Raw genomic sequence first — 15,766 nt, 5'->3', positions numbered from 1 at the left:
TGGTTTATATATTTGGCTATTTCTATGTTGGGGGCATAGATGTTTACAATTGTTAGATCTTCTTGTTGGATAGACCCTTTAAATGTGATATAGTGTCCCTCTATTATCTCTTGCTACAGTCTTTGGTTAAAAATCTAATTTGATACAGGATTGCTACATATTCTTTTGAGGTCCATTAGCATGGTAAATTGTTCTCCACCCCATCATCTTCAATCTGGACATGTCTTTAGGTTCAAAATGAGTCTGTTGTAGACAGCATATGGATGGGGCTTGCTTTTTTATCCAATCTAAAACTGTCTTTTGATGGGAGCATTCAGTCCACTTACATGAAGAGTAATTATTGAAAGATATGAATTTAGTATCATTGTATTGCCTGTAAAGTCCCTATTTATGTAGATTTTTTGTTTCTTTTCTATGTGACTCTTAGGATTTCTCTTTGCTTACAAATCCCCCTTAATATTTCTTACAAGTCTGGCTTGGTGGTCACATACTCTTTCTGTTTCTGCCTGTCCTGAAAGCCTGTCCTTTATTTCTCTATCCATTCTGAATGACAGACTTGCTGGGTAGACTATTCTTGGCTGCATATTCTCCTCATTTGGTACCCTGAATATGTATTGCCAGCCCTTTCTGGTTTCTGTAGACAGGCCAGATGTTATTCTGATGTTCTGATATTCTGATGTTCCTCCCTCCATATATAAGAAATCTCTTCCCTCTAATTGCTCTCAGGATAACTTACTTGGCTCTAAGATTTGCAAGCTTTGCTATTAAATGTTGTGGTGTTGATCTATTTTTATTTGTTTGGGGAGGGGTCCTCTCAGCCTCTCGGACACTAATGCTTATTTCTTTCCCCAGATTAGGGAAGTTCTCAGCTATGATTTTCTCACATATACCTTCCAGCTCTTTCTCTCTCCCCATCCCCTTGAGAATTCTAATAGTTCTGACATTGGAAGGTTTCATGGCATCACTGATCTCTCTAAGTCTATTTTCATGGGCTCCTAGCTGCCTATCCCTATTTTCCTCAGCTGCTTTCCTTTCTATCAGCTTATCTTCTAGATCACTGATTTTTTCTTCTGCCTCTTTTACCCTGGCTGTTAGAGTATCCAGTTTAGACTGTGTCTCATTCATAGCATTTTTAAGTTTGGCCTGGTTAGATCTCATTCCTGCCCTTAGAGATTCTATATTTTAACTATTTTTTTTTTCAAGCCTAGTTATTGACTTCATGTAGTCTGTCTCTGACATTTTGCTTGCATCCATATCCATTAGTTCTATGACAGAGGACATTGTCTCTGGTTCTTTTCTTTGTTGAGAGTTCCTCCTCCTAATCATTCTGTGGAGGGTTGATTGAGTGAATAACAGAGTGCAGAATACCAACTATGACCCAAGCTATGTGCACCCTACCAAAATCCAGAGTAGTCAGACAAAAAACAAAGACAAAATGAAACACAAGAATAAAATTAAAAAATTGAAAAATTTTTAAAAAGGGGGTTGGTGAAGGGAAGCTATAATCTCTTAGTGTGGACAAAGCAGGGTGTTTCAGTTCTTCCTGGATATATTTTAGTCTATGTGTTAGAGTACGCTACATCCCAAAATTAAAAGGAAAGTAAAACTGAATATAGTGAAAAAAGGGGCTAAAATAGAGCATTTATCTATAAAAAATATGGTGTCTTCTAGGTGTTAGAGGATATAATGTCCCAAAATTACAAGGAAAGTAAAACTGAAGAGAGTGAAAAACAGGGGCTAAAATAAAGTTTAGATCTATAAAAAATATAGGTGTGTAAAAATACAAGTTAAAAAATGACTCTGAAAAATAAGTTGACACAATAGACATCTAGTTGGAATGAAGAGAAGATAAAAAGAAAAATATAACAGAGAAAAAAAAAAAGAAGAGGAAGAAAAGAAAAGTAGAATTCTACCTGAAAAAATAAGTCGTGAGGCCACACCTGGAGCTCAATATAAGATTTTCCCCTGGTGTTGGGATTTTACAGTCTTACAGGATCTATAGCATTGTCATTCATCCGTTCGTCCAGCCTGTCTTCTAGGGAAGGGGGCTGTCACCCTGTTTCTCAGGTCACCCTTCCTACAGCCAGTTGCCCCTTGTCAGGGGGATGGGCTCAGTGGAAAGGGGTCTTCTATGTGGCTTTTGTTCCCTGGGGGTTTCCACTCCTCTTCAGGGGATCAGAGCAAAAAGGGCCACAGCCAAACCTCTGGCCCAGATGGGAAAAATCTCAGTCTGTACTCTTTGGTAGACCCTTCAGGACCAACGGTCTCCACTTCGGTATGCACCACTGAAAACTGCAGCCTCCTGCAGTGCACCCCCACAGCAGCTCTCTCAGAGGTAGTCCTGGGACTTAGGAGAGCCACTGTCCTTTGTGCTTCAAAAACCACAAGCACCTGCGGGCTTGCACGTACATGGGAAGTTCCAGAATCAGGTCTGGGTTCCACTCTACAGCCCTTTCCCAACCACAACTGCTCTGGGAATTTTTGCCCAGTCGCAGGCACAGGTTCCAGATTTTTTCAGGCTGTTCAAGGAAAGAGTGGTTATGGACCAGCCTGGCTTGCAGTTTGCAGTTTATGGCAATCTGAGCTGTGGGTTCCTTCCTGAGCTCACTGACCGTAACCTGCTTCCTGGCACCAATGCTTGGGCCTTGTACCGTTTCGGGAATCCCCTTTTGCTCTGGGATCCCTCATAGCTTGAGACCACCTTGAATTCTGCCTTTTCATTTGCAGAGGCCCCTGCAGAGAGGGATGGCTCTCCCTAGAGCAGATGTCTAAGGGTTCTGATGTTGTGCTCCGGTGTTATATTACTTTCCAGGAGCCAGCTTTTGGCAGCTTCCTCTCCTTCTGTTTATCTTCCAATATCTCCCTGCCGATTCATGACTCTGCACATCCTACCTTGCAAAAAAGCAGTCGCTTGTTGTGCTTGCAGGTATCCAGATATATATTCTTAAATTTCTGGCTGATTTTGTGAGTGTTCACAATGATTTGATAGATAGCCAGCTAAATTCAGGGGACTCGCTGAAATGGGGTCCCCTACTCTTCTCCCTTCCTACCTCCTCCAAAAAATGATGTTTTTAACATTAAAGGGGTTTTGAGAAATGGAGGAGGGCAAAATCCCTGAGAAAGAAAGAAATGTCCAGAGGCTCAGGCTGATAAAGTTAAGTAGGTTGTGAACCTAAGAACTGGAAGTTTAAATCACCACCACCATCATCATCATAGTCCTCATACTTAGAGCTGCTCAATGTTTACTGTAAACCATCTACTCACTAAACTAAGAGCTAAAGACATGGTGTTTCACTTGGGACTCATAAGTATATATTATAGATAGCACAACTTGGGTAAAAAAAAAATTCAGTAATATCTAAAAGTAAGTAAAGTACCAGTCCAGGTAGACCTGTCTGATTGCTAGGGCTTGAGGCATGACTTCTGTATTATACTGAAAATTCACCTTTTCCTAACATTGACAAAAATCTGAATCAAAGTTAGGGTATGCTTCTCTGAAGAACTTCCCTATAAGAAAAAAACATTGATAGAATACATATTGAAGCTAATATAGTTTTCTTGAAGCAGCATCAATAAATGTAAAAGGCTAACAAGTCAAGAAAACATATATAATGCCTAAACATTAATGACTCTAGGGTATAAAGAGTTCTTATATTTTAATGAGAAAGACATTTAAGAGGTGTGCAGGTGGTTCAGTCAGTTAATAACTGCCTTTGGTTCAGGTCATGATGTAGAGGTCCCAGATCAAGTCCCTCATCAGGCTCCCTGCTCAGCAGGGAGTATGTTTCTCCCTCTCCCCCTCCCTCTCCACTGTTCTGTCTCCCTCTCTTACAAATGAATAAATAAAATCTTTTTAAAAAAGACATTTAAAAGTTACATTAAGAAACATTAATTAAGAAACACTAATAAAACATAAAAAGAAGAAATAAAATGACCAATAAACATGCCATGACAGCATTTTCAACACAGCGTTAGTTATCAAGATACATAAGAGCTGCTAGAGAAAAGAAACAGGTTAGCTTTAGGATAAAGAATGTGTGATTTGGGCTTCAAAATTCTGTGTGCAGAGAAATGGCTCCAGATGGAAAGGAAATATTCTTTTCTACTCTTGTAGAATGAGCTATGGGCTGAGGGTTGGAACCAAGCTTATAAAGCAGCTTGTAGTTGTAATAGAGTATTTTTTTAACTTTTTAGCAGCAAGGTAGTTGACAGTGGCTATCATAATACCAAAGAACTTGGTTTATCCTACTAAAAATAGTAAGACACTAACAGTTTCTATCTTTTATTATTCTTAGTTGTGGTTAAAAAAAATACATGACATAAAATGTATTTTCTAAACCATTTATAAGTTAATCATACTAAGTCAGATTTCCAGAACTTTTTCATCTTGCAAAACTTAAACTCTATCACATTAAACAGCACCCCATTTCCCCTTTTCTCAGCTCTGGGAAACTACCTTTCTACTTTCTGTTCCCATAAATTTTACTACTTTAGGTATCTCACATAAGTGAAATCATGTACTATCTATTGTTTTGTGACTGGCTTATTTCACTTACCTTATATCTTCAAGGTTCATCCATACTATGTGACTGAATTTCCTTTTTTTAAAAAATATTGGTGAGGATGTGGAGATACCGGAACTCTTGTGTATTGCTGGCAGAAATGTAAAATAATTCAGTCATTATGGAAAATAGTATGGAATTTCTTCAAAAATTCAAAAATAGAATTACCATATGTTCCAGCAAATCATGTTTCTAGGTATATAGCCAAAGGAATTGAAAGCAGGATCTTGAGGAGATATTTGAAAATTCATGTATATACATGACGAATTCTTAGCAGCATTATTCACAGTAGTCAAGAGGAAGAAGGAGCAATTTTACCATGCTACATATATTACTTAGTTGTAAGAAGTCAGAATCCAGCATCAACTTTGCACAAGACAGCTTGGAAGTGCTAACAGTAGAGGTATGCGCAAAGTGATAAAAAGTGTTGTTTTGGGGGCACCTGGATGGCTCAGTTGGTTAAGCATCTACCTTCAGCTCAGGTCAGGATCTCAGGGTCCTAAGATAGAGCCCCACGTCAGGCTCCTGCTCAGTGGGAAGCCTACTTCTCCCTCTGCCCTCCCCCACGACTTGTGTCCTATCTCTCTCTCTCAAATAAATAAGTAGTCTTAAAAAAAAAAAAAAAGTGTTGTGGTAGGGAGGCATGAAAGGATCCATAAAAGAGATGATTACGAAAGTTCTCACTTGGGAAGAGGGGAAAGGGATTCTGGGAAAAAAAAAAAAAAAACAGCAAACATATGCAAAGGCATAGAAGCATGACAGAATATTGAATTTCCACAGAACTGCAATTATTTGGGGGCACATAGTTCAGTTAGTGGCTCTTTAAATGTTCTTAAGTTTGGGGCACCTGGGTGGCTCGGTGGGTTTAGGCCTCTGCCTTCAGCTCAGGTCATGATCCCAGAGTCCTGGGATCGAGCCCCGCGTCAGGCTCTCTGCTCCGTGGGGAGCCTGCTTCCTCCTCTCTCTCTGCCTGCTTCTCTGCCTACTTGTGATCTCTGTCTGTGAAATAAATAAAATCTTAAAAAAATATATATATATATTCTTAAGTTTAGCATTTAACCTTCTGATGTTATAGTTTGATGGGTCATGTTTCTAACCTATTCTTCATGACCCAACTGAGGTCTGTCTTATCTCTTTCATCAAGTCATCCTTTTCTCTCCTGGATTTTTTTTTTAAATAAGAGATTAATTTTTACAGAAGTTTTAGGTTTATTAAAAAATTGCTCAGGAAGTGCACATACCCTGCTTCACCTGCTACTTTCTTAGGTTATTAACGTCTTGCATTAGAGTGGAACATTTGCTACAACTGAAAAGGCAATCTCTTATTATTAACTAAAGTTTTTAGTTTACATTAGAGTTCATTCTTTGGGTTGTACAGTCCCCTGGGTTTTGACAAATGCTTAATGTTCAGTGTCCATCACTGTGGTATTACACGGAATAGCCTCACTGCTCTCAAATGCTCTGTGCTCTACCTATTCCTTCCCCCACCTTCTCCTGAACCCTCGGCAACCACTAATAGCTCTACTGTCTCAGCAGTTTCGTTTTCTCCAGAAAGCCACATGTTTGAGGTCATACAGCGTGTAGCTTGCTCAGTGTCTTATTTCACATAGCATTTTCTCTCTTGGATTTTAAGAGACTAATACTTATGTGAAAATGTGTCCGTTATCACTCTGTGACAGCCACAATGCCTACAATGGTAGTGGCTATGCACTCTACAAGGGGGCATCATTTACAAAACTCTGATCAGAACAGTGCTCTCTGGAACTGCACAAGAGGTCAGCTGTATCCAAATAATAATGAGATCTTTGTTGATTATTTTCTTTCCATATGCAATCTCTCATTTATCCCCCTTATTAGATTACAAGCATTTTATTTCATTATTTTTAAAAAAGTTTTTATTTATTTACTTGACACAGAGAAAGCACACGCAGGGGGGAACAGCAGAGGGAGAGGGAGAAGCAGGCTCTCCGCTGAGCAAGGAGGCCAATACAGGAGTCGATCCCAGCACCCTGGCATCATGACCTGAGCTGAAGGCAGCCATCTAACCGACTGAGCCACACAGGCGCTCCGATTACATGCGTTTTCAATACAGTGTCGGTTTAGTTCTTTCTTACCAAGGCTCAAGGAGTGACTTTCCAATGATAAGAACCTGAAAGATGCTTTTTAAAAAATTATGTTTTAGTTAAAATGAAAGGAAACAAAACTTTGATGTTTTATCCAAGATTTTGTGTTCAAACCAAAAATCTAGTTAGATGTTTATACCGTAATTATGCCAATTCCATTTAGGCAATTTCACCTTGCACTGCTTACAAGTTAATACTCCCGAATTGTCACTCCAATTAATTACTTCTCTGCTCATTAAACATTGATGACCTGTCTGGGAGGGACCATGTTCACTAGAGATCTTCACTCCTGTTTACCCACTTACCTTTCCACTCTACACCCTAAAGGTGGCTCTCAAACTTCGGTGTGCATCAGAGTCAATAGCAGGATTTGTTAAAATACAGGTTTCTGGGTCCCACCCCCAGACTTTCTGATTTAGTAGGTCTGGGTGAGGCCCTAGTACCTACCTTTCCAGTTCGTTATTGGATGGTGCTGAGGAGGGAATTCCCCTTTGAGAACCACTGCACTATTATAACTTAGCTACTCATTCTTTCTTTTTATGTGTGCTTTGTTCTTCAAAAAAAAATCTCCATTCTAGATTTTTCTCTTTCTCACATTCTACCTGTTGACACTCTGCACATTCTCCAGGTCCCATCCTTCTACTGACATTTTCATGGCCTGTAATTTATCAAGGAATTCCTGAATCCTTGTCCCAACCCTCCCCACTGTGACCCCATGATCCAAGCTACTATCTTTCCTCTCCCACACTTCTGCAACAGCCTCTTAATTGGTCTCCTTGCTTCTTCTTCTCTGTTCTTAGAGGCATATATTTTAAGAGGCTCCTACTAGTTTCTTCAAAATTATAGTAAAAATAGGATGAGTGCCAGTTTGTTTTGTACATGGAAAGCATATTGCATAGATAGACCATTTTATTAAGAAATATAGGATGAAGGGAATAGGAATTTTTTTTCCTTTGGTTTGTCTCTTTTTTCTGTGTATACACTTAACACAAATCTACCTAATTGTTTTTTAAATTGTGGAATTATTTAGTTTTTCTTTTCTTAACTGATTAGGTGTAAAGCCTTAAGGAAGTGATTCATTAGCCATCAGGGAAATGCAAATCAAAATCACAGTGAGATACTATTTTCCTCACAATAGAGCAGCTGTAATTAAAAAGACAGACAGTAACGAATAAGGAGAAACTGGAACCCTCATATATTGCTAGTGGGAATGCAAAATGATGTAGGCAGTTGGAAATCTCAGTCTAGTGGTTCCTCAAATGTTATCCATAGAGTATCATGGAGCCCAAAATTCCATTCCTGAGTATGAACCCAAGAAAACTTGGGTTTCACACAAGAACTTGTACACAAATGTTCATAGCAGCATGATTAATAATATCCCAAAAGTGGATTCAACCCAAATGTCCACCAATTGAGGAATGGATAAGTGTAATGTGATCTATCCATAAAATGAGATATTATTAAGCAATAACAAAGGAATGGGGTACTGTTACATCCACGATATTGATGAACCTTGAAAACTAAAGAAGAGGAGACATTCATGAAATACCAGATATTGTATGATATCATTGGTATGAAATTCCCAGAATAGGCAAAACTATAGAGAATAGAAAGAGGATTAGTGGCTGCCTATTGGGGATGGGAGGTTGAGGAGAAATGACAGTGATCGCTAATGGTCATGAGCTTTCTTTTGGGGTGATTAAAATGTTCTAAAATTGTGGCAATTTTTACAACGTAACTCTGAATATACTATAAAACATTGAAATATACACTTTCTTGGGCCAATCATACGCTATGTGACTTACATACCCATAAAGCTGTTATTTAAAAAAAAAAAAAATCAAATAGGCAGAACTTTAAGGTTTAAAGGCATCTCTTTGGCTAAGGTCAGGTGAAAGTAAAATGAAAAAAAAAAAATAAAAACAAAATGCCCTTTACCTCTTTGAACAATTGTTAATAGTGGGTTGGTAGTGTTGGACATTCATACTGATCTCAATGACCTGAACATTCCCATATTTGATTTTGACTCAAACACACCCATGCATTTCTCTCAGCTCTGTAATTCGAAGACTAGTTGACATGAAAGCATTTTCTTAGACTTTTCCTATTACTTTGCTTTTTAGAATCAAGTCCATGACAGACCTGAGGGATAGCATTTAACTATAGCCTCTGCCTGCTGCTGGGAAATTTGTTCTCTTATATGATTCTAGATTGCACTGAATTCAAGATATTGAGGAAAGAATATACCCAGTGAAAATGTCATACACATTAAGTAGATGTGAAAAAGTATACATCATAAAATTTAGTAGGGTACATATAAAAGAAAACTATAAATAAATATCTTTATAAGTCTGAATGTTATGTGTTAAATGAGTATTATATGCTGTTTATCTACTGAGTATATTTTATTTTATTTTTAATTTATTTTTATTTGTATTATTTTATTTTTAATTTATTTTTATTTTTTTTTTTTTATTTTTTTTTTTTTTTAGAGAGAGTGCATAAGAGCATGTGAGTGAGGGCAGGGAGGGGCAGAGGGTGAAAGAGAGAGTTGTTATTTTTTTTTTTTTTTTTTTAGTTTGATCATTTGCTTTTAATCTTTCATTTTGACATTCTTTTAAGCTTACAGAAAATTTGTAAGATAGTGGAAGGATAACCTTTTTTACTGGAATTTTCCTAAAGGTAACATTTTATTACATTTGCATATATATATATGTATTTGTCTTTATATTTACATATCTGTAATTATTTTTTTCTGAATATTTCAAGTTGCTGTCTGATGCCTCCTTACCCTTAAATACTTTAGCGTCTATTTCCTATAAAAAGAGCATTCTCTTGCATAACCACTATATAATTGTAAAAAATCAGAAAATGAACATTGATGTAATAATATTACTTAATCTACAGACAGTATTCAGATTTCACTAATTTTCCTAATAATGTCTTTCACTGCAAGAAGAACCGAGAATGATGCATTACATTCCACCAACGCTGTTTCTCAATCTTGTATACTCTGGACTTGCTTGTATGTTTTTCTTTATACTCTGTTAACTGGCAGTTTTATTAATATATGGTGTATTATTTGTTTCATGGGTACAGGTCTGTGATTTATCAGTCTTACACAATTCGAAGCACACACAAAAGCACATAACCTTCTCAATGGCCATCACCCAGCCACCCCATCCCTCCAACCCTCCAACCCTTCCAACAACCCTCAGTTTTTTCCCCAAGATTAAAATTACCTTATGGTTTGTCTCCTTCTCTGGTTTTCTCTTGTTTCATTTTCCCCTCCCTTTCCCTATGATCCTCTGTCTTGTCTCTAAAATTTCTCATATCAGTGAGATCATATGATAATTGTTTTCTTCTGACTTACTTATTACATTTGACATTATACCCTCTAGTTCCATCCCTCTAGTCCAGTCCTCTAGTTCAGTTCCAACTGGACTGAAAACGGTCCAGTTTCATGTCATTGTAATGGCAAATATTTTTGATGGCTGCATAGTATTCATACACACACACACACACACACACACACACACACATACATATACCACATCTTCTTTATCCATTAATCTGTTGGTGGACATCTAGGCTCTTTCCATTGTTTGGCTATTGTGGACATTGCTGCTATAAACATTGTAGTGCATGTGCCCCTTCAAATCACTACATTTGTATCCTTAGGGTAAATACCCAGTAGTATGATTGCTGGGTTGTAGGGTAATTCTATTTTCAACTTTTTGAGGAACCTTCATACTGTTTTTGAGGGTGGCTGCACCAGTTTGCATTCCCACAAACAGTGGAGGAAGATTCCAGTTTCTCCGCATCCTTGCCAGCACCTGTCACTTCCTGACTGATTAATTTTACCCATTCTGACTTGTATGAGATGGTAGCTCACAGTGGTTTTGATTTGTATTTCCCTGATGCTGAGTGATGTTGTGCACTTTTTCATGTGTCTGTTGGCCATTTGGATGTGTTCTTTGCAGAAATGTCTGTTTATGTCTTCTGCCCATTTCTTGATTGGATTATTTGTTCTTTGGGTGTTGAGTTTGGTAAGTTCTTTATAGATTTTGGATACTAGCCCTTTATCTGATATGTCATTTGTGAATATCTTCTCCCATTATGTCACTTGTCTTCTGGTTTTTTTGACTGTTTCCTTGCTGTGCAAAAGCTTTTGATCTTGATGAAGTCCCAGTAGTTCATTTTTGCCCTTGCTTCCCTTGCCTTTGGCGATGTTTCTAAAGTTGCTGTGGTTGAGGTCACAGAGGTTGCTGCTTGTGTTCTCCTCAAGGATTTTGATGGATTCCTGTCTCACATTGAGGTCTTTCATCCATTTTGAGTCTATTTTTGTGTGTGGTGTAAGAAAACGGTCTAGTTTCATGCTTCTGCACGTGTCTGTCCAAATTTCCCAACACCATTTGTTGAAGAGACTGTCTTTTTTCCATTCAACATTCTTTCCTGCTTTGTCAAAGATTAGTTGACCATAGAGTTGAGGGTCCATTTCTAGGCTCTCTAATTCTGTTCCATTGATCTATGTGTCTGTTTTTGTGCCAGTTCTGTCTTGATGATTAAAGCTTTGTACTAGAGCTTGAAGTCTGGAATTGTAACGCCACCAACTTTGGTTTTCTTTTTCAACATCCCTCTGGCTATTCAGGGTTTTTTCCTGGTTCCATATAAATTTTAGGATTATTTGTTCCATTTCTTTGGAAAAAGTTGATGGTATTTTGATGGGGATTACATTAAATATGTAGATTGCTCTAGGTAGCATAGTCATTTTCACAATATTTGTTCTTCCAATCCATGAGCATGGAATGTTCTTCCATTTCTTTGTGTCTTCCTCAATTTATTTTGTGGATATTCTATTGTTTTCTGAGTACAGATTCTTTACCTCTTTGGTTAGATGTATTCCTAGGTATCTTATGGTTTTGGAGAGAGAGAATCTTAAGCAGGTTCCATGATGAGGGGCTCAATCTCATGATCCTGAGATCATGACCTGAAATCAAGTTGGTGGCTTAAGCATCTGTGCCACCCAGGTACCCCCTGAGTGTATTTTATAAGTTCTTCTTGGTACATGTAGTTTTACAGTTCTTCAATTTGTAAAACATATCACTGGAATTCCATAACATTATGGCAGTCAGAAGTGGTTTTCTGCAAATAGTAAAAATATGTATATAACCTTTGAGGTAAAAAGAAACTCAGAATATTTGTCACCAGAACTTGGAGGTGAACCTCAGCCATTTCATACAGAGAAGTAACTGGCATCAGACAATAGTGTAGCTGCCAGTGTCATAGTTTGCCTGAACCATTATGGGGAAAGCAACTGATGGGTCTCATAGTAAAGTCTAATCATTTTAAACTGAGTCAGTTAGCCAATTTTATATGGATAAATATTCAACATAAAGGTTTTAGAAAACAAAAATTTAAATGTCAAAAAAAGAATAGTGGACTCACAGAACTCTTGCCTCCAAAATAAGATGTATGTGTCATAACCCCTAAAGTATGGGAAGAAATGTTTAAAAAGTTCATTCTACTTTTATATCTACATGATAAGAAACTAATGCTTCATAATCTTTTCATAAACTAATGCATATTTATAGAAGTTAAATAAACATGTACACATATGTATTAGGGCCCTAAGCTCAAACAAACAAACATTACAGATAGAGCATAAGGTTTACTGTGTAGATCTTAAATTGGTGGTCAGCAAATAGAGCTGGGTATCAGAAACGGGTCTCTTATTTTTTCTTGATGTTTAAACAACAAGTTCTTTTTCAACATTTAAGAAAAAAACACATAAAATGTAAATTTCTAATTGATCTTAGGAAATAAGAAAATCTAGAAACACTGGATTCAGATTTCTGTGTGATAACAGTTAGCTGAGTGATCAATGGCTCTCTTCTTTTGTCCAAACGATTTAATTTCTGTTTTAACCAAAGCTCTGCCATTCTTTATTATATTTTGCTTGGCTGGTTTCACTGCTCTATATTATCTTCCTGGCTCTGGTACATATTTAAATTTATAACATAAACTATTTCTGACCAAAATTCATAATCCAAAATCATAACATTTATAAGCAGGAAACAGATATCAGTTAGCTGTTTAGAAACCATTTTAACCCTCCTCTGGGTACATAGCTAATCTACATTTCCCAGTTTATTCTGCAGTTCCGTTTGACCATGTCATTGAGTTCTATCTAGTGGAAGAAAAGTGTGACCCGTTTTTCTTTATCTTCCCACGTCTAATGGCTAGATACCAACAATCTGAGTAATCTTGCAAGGCTACATATGCAAATCAACCTCATTCCTACAGGACTGCCAGAAGCTGACTACCCCATAATCTCCCTCACCATGGAAAATTAGATTCTAAATTAACATTGTCTTAAGTCACTGATAATTGAAGAGTTACCTTAACTAATCCAAGATATAACTGTCCCTTTATTCATCTTCATATGCATCCTCTCAAGAAATCTGACCATCAGTCTTGAGGAAAGAAAAGAAGGGGGAAGATAAAGGAGGAAATACTGATCTATCTCCTTTCTTCTCAAGTTCTTCTATTTTTCTTTCATGTAATTGGCATTTCTTTGGTGGTTACCCCTCACCCCATGCCTCATTCCATTATTACTTCCTTGAGATCATTATAAATTGTGTGCCTTTAGTTGAAATATCAAAAAGTCCAGTTCAAACTTCCTTGAGCAAAACGGTTTTGGCTCCTATGAATGAAAAAGTCCAGAGAAAGGACAGGCTTTATATATACTTGAATCTACTTCCTTGTAGTTCTCAAATGTCAGCCTACCTCTGGTGTCCTTTTTGTTAGCAAAATGGCTGCCACATCTCCCACTTCACATTTGTGTGACACACTCTCCGGGAAGGAGGGGATTCTCTTCCCTTTGCCATTATACTAGTAGTCCTGAGCTTCTCTCTCACTGGGCCATCAAAATTATGTGCCCACCCCTGAACCAATCAACGTGGCTTAGGATGGCTGGCTGATGCTCATGGGTTGGAGATAGAACTTCCATTCCAGGGTGAATGGGGTAAGAGATGGGGCCCATGTCATAATCCATTAGTAAATGAGACTAATTTCTGGTGCCATGGCAGCCTTATTCTTAACATAGATTTTTTATATTTTTCCAGTGCTTTATACTTTTTTGAAGATTTTATAATTATATATACTACTATATATGTGTCCATTAAGAATTTTTTAGGATATAGAACACATTTTATTATACTTACTTTAAAGATAAATCTGAGGCTGAAAGTTGTTAAGAAATTTGCTCAAGATCACAGACAAGTTAGGGGTAGAACTAGAATTCACTTCTCTTAATGTTTTGCAAAGTGTTTTTTCAACTATACAAGACTACCTCTTCTCTTCCTTGGCTATCTTTGAACACGTATTAGATGAAGATTGCGTTGTAATTGGGTTTCTGGTTCAGAAAATCAAAACTGTTACAAGGATAATTGCCCCTATAAAGTACCACAGTGGCTCCTTTTAGTTCTAAATTGCTTAATCTTTGTGAGTTCAGGTAGTGAAATACACCTTCAATTAAGCATCTCACCCATGAACACAAAGCCCCATTGAAGGACAATGAGCAACCCAACCTTTGTTATGATCAAATCCTAGGGTTAAAGGTAAATACACAATTATATGTAAGAAAGAAAACAGGTTCTCATTCTTCTCTGCTCCTCTGAGAAGCCAGTGTACTGCAAATTAAAGGGAGTGATAGTCTGGCTGCATACGAGCATACGGCATTGATTAGAGTATTATTGCATTACAAGTTCATTGCTGTTGAACAGTGAAAGCATATAATTACTCTTCATAGAATGCAGTATACAGCAAGCAGAGAAGTACATTTCCAGGCCCATATATTTAAATTACGAATGCAGAGCTCATTTTCACCTAAAGAGAAAGCATCATGATTCGGTTATTTAATCATTTTTAAGCAGAGATAAGGATTCACGAGAATGAGAAAGAGAAATGCTTTCATTAAGAGTCACATTACCATATTCAATGTAGAAACTATTGAACCGGAGATATATTTTTGGAAAATTGAATCCACATCAAATCATAATGAACAACAAAAAAGGGGGAGCTAAAGAAAAAGGTACATGCTTCAGGTAGTTGAAATAATAGTTTGAAAGACGACAGAAATAAAACCTGGAGATAAAGGTTACAGTTAAAGAAATAGGACACAAAATTTGTAAAAAATCGCTCACCAATTCACTTGATCTTAGTGCTGAGAGTATTTTAAGAAAGATGCTTGAAAGTGAGCAATGAAATACGAATTTTTCCCCACTTCCCATGAAGATTTCTTATGAGGACCAGTCAGTCAACTTGCTGTCTAACTCTCCCATAAAATAGAACCAAAAAACCATATTGATGTTGATCTTTAACTAATCTTTATAATAATTACACTCTATTTTAAAGTAACTGTATTTCCATATATTGGCCCAACACGTGACCATAAGCAGCATATGGAATAGATATAAACTTTATTATGGAATAGATATAAACTTTTATTATATATTATTTATTTATGAAATACTCATTGAATTGTAAAACCCATTGAATCCTAAATATTTTTAGTGCTATGATTTTTCATTGTCTTGTCACACTTCAAAAAGTCATCATAATGTTATATTTAGACCTTTCTGGTAGCCAAAAATAAATAAAAACCTATAAACTCTCCTTGTTGTTTCCCTTAAAATTCTTACTCCCTCATTGTCTCAGTTATGGTCCTTTGGTTGCAAGCAGCAAAAACTCATTGTGGCTTGCTTGGGCAGAAGAGTGATGTACTGGAAATATGAAGGGTAGTTCACAGAGTTCAAGGAAGGCTAGAAATTTTTAGTGGGAACAGGAGCAGAGTGGCCCTAAGGATGTAGCTCTCAGGAACTAACTAGTAGCATTTCAAGGCACAGGTACTGCAATGAAAGACCTCCCATGGGTGTCCCATCTTGGTTCTACTTCCCAAAGATTCAGATTCTGAAGATAAATGCTCTTTGTCCTAGCAAAACAGAGGGCAGGGACTCTTGAGTGGGACTCCCACCAAAGAAAAGCACTAAGTACATGTGAGAGAGGATTGTCATTCCCT

The sequence above is a fragment of the Mustela nigripes genome, chromosome 2 (assembly GCF_022355385.1).
Source record: "Mustela nigripes isolate SB6536 chromosome 2, MUSNIG.SB6536, whole genome shotgun sequence".
NCBI lineage: Eukaryota > Metazoa > Chordata > Mammalia > Carnivora > Mustelidae > Mustela > Mustela nigripes.
Note: the sequence above shows the minus strand (reverse complement) of the source record.